Source organism: Coenobita brevimanus, chromosome 46, assembly GCF_032717465.1.
Source record: "Coenobita brevimanus isolate Jiangsu-jjx chromosome 46, ASM3271746v2, whole genome shotgun sequence".
Lineage (NCBI taxonomy): Eukaryota > Metazoa > Arthropoda > Malacostraca > Decapoda > Coenobitidae > Coenobita > Coenobita brevimanus.
Genome location: NC_136999.1, coordinates 42,995,050 through 43,001,827, shown reverse-complemented (window position 1 = coordinate 43,001,827; position 6,778 = coordinate 42,995,050). Strand labels below are relative to the sequence as shown.

The 6,778-nt window shown below is 37.5% G+C and overlaps 1 long non-coding RNA gene across 1 annotated transcript; it reads right to left on the bottom strand.

The window, feature by feature from the left end:
• Nucleotides 1-685: 685 nt before the first annotated feature.
• On the bottom strand, nt 686-6,547 carry LOC145398637 (uncharacterized). The gene is made up of 3 exons (XR_013897171.1): nt 6,524-6,547; nt 4,934-5,058; nt 686-757 (listed from the first exon to the last, which is right to left on the bottom strand). It is a non-coding gene; the product is annotated as an uncharacterized LOC145398637 (long non-coding RNA).
• Nucleotides 6,548-6,778: the final 231 nt, after the last annotated feature.

Genomic DNA, 6,778 nt, shown 5'->3' with positions numbered 1-6,778 from the left:
TTCGCGCCCCTCCAGGGTAATATAGGCTACATTGGGAGCGTTCATTGACGGACACAAGGGGTGCTGTGGCTGAACCAGTGTCGCATACTATAGAGTATGCTTGCACCCAGTCGACTTGCGTGGGCCGATTACACTTGGTTCACAGACTACACACACATCCAAAGCCACTTCAACACAACAATTACACTTACAACACTTCTCACCCTACATACAATCTCTACTAGGCAGCCTAAGCCACTGTGTAGAGATACATTGGCTGTATCGTCCCCATTTCGGTAGGGATAGGCCGGTCCTGCAGTGGACACTTAAACGACTGATGAGATGAGAGATGATATACATACCGTTTTATATATATATATATATATATATATATATATATATATATATATATATATATATATATATATATATATATATATATATATATATATATATATATATATATATATAAAACCCACTTAAAGATGGTTAAAAAAAAAAATGCTGAGGAAAAGAAAGCTAAAAACTGCGATCCGTCTACTACAGAAAGCAAATTACTTTGTAAAGTAATAAAGTAAATATGAAGATTTGTTGCCATTATAACAACATTACATGTAAGATTATGTGTGTACATCTACTTCTACTACATCATACAACCTACCCTCTGAGCATCATTAACTGTCTGGATAAGATACTTCCGAGTCGTGTTGTCGTCTTGGCTGTGAATCTTGCTCTCAAAAACTGCCAGTCCCCAGGGTGCTCGCAGCTGAGGCAGATCCTGTACCAGTGGAATACATTATTAGCCTGCTACTCGGAGAGCCACATCCTGGATACATTCTAGTGGGGCTATTTGCTATACCCTTTTCACTCTAATTTGGCCCTGATTTTCGTCCTTTTGGAGTTTATACCATGCAGGTCAGTGGCAGAAGAGGCCACTGACCTATATCCTTTGCAAAACATCACTTTGTGATTAGCATCATATTCGAATGTTAAATCTTGTTCCAGCTCAGTATTCATTATGAAGAGATGGCAGTTTTAGGCTGTTAAAGTATAACGACTATAATGACTCTAGAGAAGGGGTGGAGACATTATAGCCGGTCTGCTCTCGTATGACGGAACGCTGCCACTCTTACGACTCGAATACTTAAGTTGTGGTTGTGTGAATCGATGAGCCTTAGTCATGAGGTAGGAACGAGCCGCCTTGATTTTTAGTCAAAATTGCTCTCCCATTTAACTGCAACTGGCCATCAGTTTAGCTTATTGAGGGTTACATATCTTTAACAGTATAAATGAAATCAACTATAACATGTATAGTGCTTTCTCACTGTAACATCTGTTCAACATGTGCTATGCAAGGTGTAAAATGTACTCTCTGTAATATATGTACTGTATATTAATTATATGAAAAACAAATCATTGAAACCGTTCCCCAATTGTTTTATCTCTATGACCATTATTTCACCTTTAAAGAAAATTATAAGTGATTAGGATATATATATATATATATATATATATATATATATATATATATATATATATATATATATATATAAATAAAATTAATGAAGGAAAATCAATAATGAAAACACGAATGAGACGACTAATCATCGAACACTTGAATGACAAAGCATAAAGACAGAATAAAATACTTACAGATGTTCATGACAAAGAATATTTACGTCAGTATGTTTGAGCAAAGATACGTGACAGCAATCCACTGTCACGTAACTCAGTCCCAAACAAGAAACGGTGCCAAGGCACCGCAAACCCGTTCCCGGCAGTCATTTTAGTGCTGACGTATAAACACAACAGGATACCTAGTCAAAGATGTCATATATCAAATTTGGAGTAAATAGGGTGAAAATTGACGATTTTAAGCCCATTCGAACTTATAGGCCCAACCCACCTGACACTGACTCCCCTACCGATAACAGGAGAGGTAACCCCCATGATGTAGTGAGGCATGTTATAGGATGCAGATTTGAAAGATGCACATTTAGGTTTTGGTTTCACGTCGATATAATGGATTTGAAGGGTCATGGTAAAAGAACGATTTAATTTTTTTACTCATACTTGTTTTTACATTTTCTAGGCCTACAACCCCTCCGGGGCTTGGACGGGTAATTACCTCAACTGAATTACTGTTACAAATGAGTTTTTCCCTCTACTTCCCAATCTGTATGCAACGAAATCTCACAAGACGTTCTAGGAGGAGTATAGTGAAATCTTACAAGTTTATATTGTACATAATTTTATGAATGAAATAAAAAGAACATACTATCAAGAAATAATTGATATGGGTGTGGCTGTAATATTTACTTGTAACTCTTTTTCCTTAACCCGTGGATTGTGCAATTACTTTTTTTTTTTTTTTAATCCCACCCCGTGGTGCGCAAAAAACGCAGAAAATTTTTTTGTTTTTTGTTTTATGAACTTGAAGATAAACATACAGGACATCATCTCGTGAAAAATCTCTCTCTCTCTCTCTCTCTCTCTCTTTGCATAGGGCCATGCGTAACTTTACGTAGGGGAGTAGTGAAAACATTAATAAAAAAAATTTTTGATTATAAATTTGAAGATAAACATCCAGAGCATCATCTGATGAAATGAAAACTCTCTCTCCGTCTTTGCGTAGCGCCATGCGTAAGATTGTGTAGAGGTAGAGTTGTTTACGGTGATGTACGGCCAGCACAGCCTGAGCTGTGCAGCAGATATTTTATTGCTGTTAAATACTGACTCGTTTATGCCATTTAGTGTCAGTGCACAATTAAAATCTAAGGTAATGGCACAGGTGTTCTCAAGTTTCCTCCTTTGAAAATCCGTGATCTTGCATTTGACCATTCAGGGTCACTCAAGGTCAAAGGTCATCATGCCAAATGAAAGCCCAGATGAGACATCCTATATCATGGTTTTGGTAATTATCTCTATCTTCAAAGAGTTTCGAGTTATAACCCCCTGAATATCCGTGACCTTTAGTTTGACGTGTCAAGGTCGCTTACGGTCAAAGGTCAAGAAACCAAAAAAAAAAACATATAGGATTTCCTTTATGTTGATAATAGTAAATATCTCTCTAACTTCAACCAGTTTCGAGTTATAGGCCCCTGAATATCCGTGACCTTGAGTTTGACCTTTTATTTAATTTGAGGTCAAAGGTCTTGGTGCCAAATTAAAGCCCATGTTACGAGTTCCTGTATGTTACTAATAGTAAATATCTCTGTCTTCATAGGTTTTCAAGTTATTGCCCGCTGAAAATCTGTGACCTTGACTTTGACCTTTCAGGGTCAATCAGTTACCTCCAAAATTTAATCACTTTCTTTGGGTACCAGTTCCCACATATCCTGAAAGTTTCATGTACTTACATACAGCCGTTCTTCCGTAATATTGCTAACAAAGAAAGAAAGAAGCAAACAAAACAATTTCCACCAAAAACAATACCTCATCGAACTCTGTCTGGGCAAGGTAATCAACAACGCCATACAGCATTTCTTCTCTGCTATTGCTTCTAAAATCTCCCCATCAGTCCTTCATCCTCCAGTAAAAGCTAAACTGTTTCCTTCTGCTTTATCATTTTTAATAGGACAAGACTAGTTGTGGTCAACCATTCCATACTAAATTCCTCTGTCTCTGCATATGAAATTTTTCCATAAGTTTTTCATCCTTCTGCACTGCTATTTCTCCTTGTACACTGGATTGACATGAGAATAATACCCTACTCTTTTTACTCTAACTTGGCCTAGATTTTCGTCCTTTTGCAGCTTATATCACGCATATCAGTGGCAGAAACAGGCTACTATGACTCTTCACCTCCCCAGGGCACTTTTTTGTGACAGGCATCATTCTATGCTAATCAGTTTTTACAAGTCAGCATTCTTCATAGATACATGATAATTTTAGGACGAGTCAATAGAGGTGTGGTCTACGGTTCCATTGGACGCGGGTTTTAACCCTGTCTAGGGCAGGGAACAGTTTAAATAATTTGAATCTCAGTGAGGAAGAATTTCCAAGTCTACCGAAGGACCGCCGGTAAGTCATAAAAACACCTCCATTAATATCAATACATCAGTCCTGTATGAGACAGCCCTAGCATGTGTTCCAGGGTATAAAATAGGGAAGTATTACCACTGCACATCTAAAGCAAAATTTCGTAATCCATTACACACACACACACACACACACATACACACACATATATATATATCTATCTATCTATCTATCTATCTATCTATCTATATATATATATATATATATATATATATATATATATATAGATATGTATATATATATATATATATATAAAGGTATTATTTCCAAGTATTGCAATTTTGAGTTCGCGTACCAAATATATTTAGTGATAAGATTAAATTTAAATAAGTAAAGAATTAACTAAGGATACTTAAAAAAAAAAACTATTCTTACACATATCCATAAACTTGATTATGACATTAATGTAGACCAATGAATGTAGAAATTTGCACAAGTAAATAATCTGAGAAACTGTGTTCGAAAACACCTAAAATGAACACTGCCAAAATCGGCAGGAAAAAAAATAAAAAAGGAAACTTAGGAAAGTTTTTTTATTTTATAAAATAAAAGAGCTTAAATATTGCTTAAATATTGCTATCTCTTTGTAAATAATTTGCGAGACTACTATAGAAATTCTGAGTAGGCTATATTGCCAAACGTTTTCCATTTACCCAAACAAGTATTTTTGACTGCACATAAACAATTTCTTCACTACACAAAATCAGATTGATCACTGCACAATTTGTGATCACTGCACACTTATTTTAAACCCTGATGTGATCAGTATGGATGGTGGGTGTTAGCGCTGAAGTGGTGTCATGTGGTGTATGGTACATCGGAGGACTGCTGGGCCTAAGGGGACGGACTGTTAAGCCTATGCCCAGATTCCAGCATACAAAAAAGAGGGAATAGCAGATAATATAATACTAACCCTGGACACGAGGGAGGTCCAGTACGAGCCATCTGTCAGCACAAACACGGAGGAGCGACTGCATGACTGTGTGGCCAACATGGCGTCCAGTGCAGCATGGAGGTCGCCCGCAGATTGGCTCAGGTCTGGAACAAGCGTAATAGTATTAGCAGTAGTTGTAGTAGTAGTAACATTAGTAGTAGTTGTAACTGATTTTTGTTGTGGTTGTTGCTGTAATAGTGGTACTAGTAGTAGTAACTGTTGTTGTAATAGTGATAGTAGTAGTAGTAGTTGTAGTAGTAACTGTTGTTGTAATAGTGATAGTAGTAGTAGTAGTAGTAGTAGTAGTTTTTGTTGTTGTGGTTGTTATTGTTGTTGCTGTAGAAGAACTAATGATAGTAGTAGCAGTATAGTAGTTCCTGACTCAGATTCATGTGAGACGTGGACCCAGTGGACTGCAGGCTTAAGTTGTCCTCCTCCTACAGTTCACCTCTTCCTCTTAGGGGATAGCGAGGGATGAGTAATGTTTATACATCCTGGTAGGCAGGTTCACTCAGCTATATGGGTGCCACCACGTGAAGGCGTCCCTGTCCGGTACCAGAACAAAAGAATATCACGAAATTGAATAGTTTAGTATCCTGCATAGGGCGATCCGTAAATAACGTTCCAGTAGAACTCACCTGGATGTATCGTATGTATTGCATGGACGGCTCAGTTTGCTGGTGTGGGCATGGGTATAACAGTGGGAGTAGGGAATGAATAAATTATGCAGTATAGACAGTGATAACACCGAAGAAGCCGTCCCCGCAACACACGAAACATCAGCCGGCAGAGTGGGAGAAATGAGTACCACTCCTCATAGCCTACAACGCATTACGAAGCTCATATTTGTGTGATTCGTTTAGCCAGTAAGGTGTTGCCATGAATTTTTGAAGTTCAAACTTTAAAGATGGGTGAACAGACGCTAGTTCATTTCAGTGGAAGTCTTATAGTTTCCCGGTGTTTTTATAATGTCTGTTAATGTTTTTTATCCTTATAACCTCCTCCGTTTTATGAGAAAGTGTAATTGGATGCTTACCAAAACTAACAGTACAAGGAAAGCACTAACTTTACATACAGCAGCCTTTAAAAGCAATTATTATGTATCAGAAAATTAGTTGCATTCTACAGTCCATTTTTGTTACACATCATAGTCCACGATAAATATATTCCACATCGTTACAGAAAACCTAGCATATTAAATTGCTTGTACCATTTGCAGTTTTTAACTTACTTATTACATCTATGCTCGAGGGATGGTAAATGTTCCGCATATTTAGGTACTTAAATTCGTGTAATACTTTGTCTCCTCTTTCCTGTCACGGTATTTTGGTGTGATGTAACAGTAATGCCATTTCCTCCTTTATGGTGACCTCTTACAAAGGTTTAAGAGAGCAGAAGAATTTTACCTGCATTTGGATAAAATGGATATGGCAGGCCCTTGACTCGCTCGATATGGGCATTATTATTCCTTTTTTATACTCCAAGGCGCTGTAACACAACTTTTGTATATATAATTACATCCGATGTGTCGTGGTACTGAGCATAATTAATTACAAGCGAACACCATACCACAGCATCGGGGCAGGCGGGCGTAGACCATGACGCAGGACACCCACAGGCCAAGCCAAAGTCTTCCCAAAGCGGCTGCCATCAACACCACACACCACCAGTACAGCAAGATTCTGTAGCAAGAAATGTTTGTTTAAAAATACATGTTCACAGTAGCACATTTTACAGGAATTCATGAAAGATACATACCAAAAATAATATTTACATATGCTTCGCTACCAAGAGAATAACTTTTAACCTTACCAATTCAGTGCC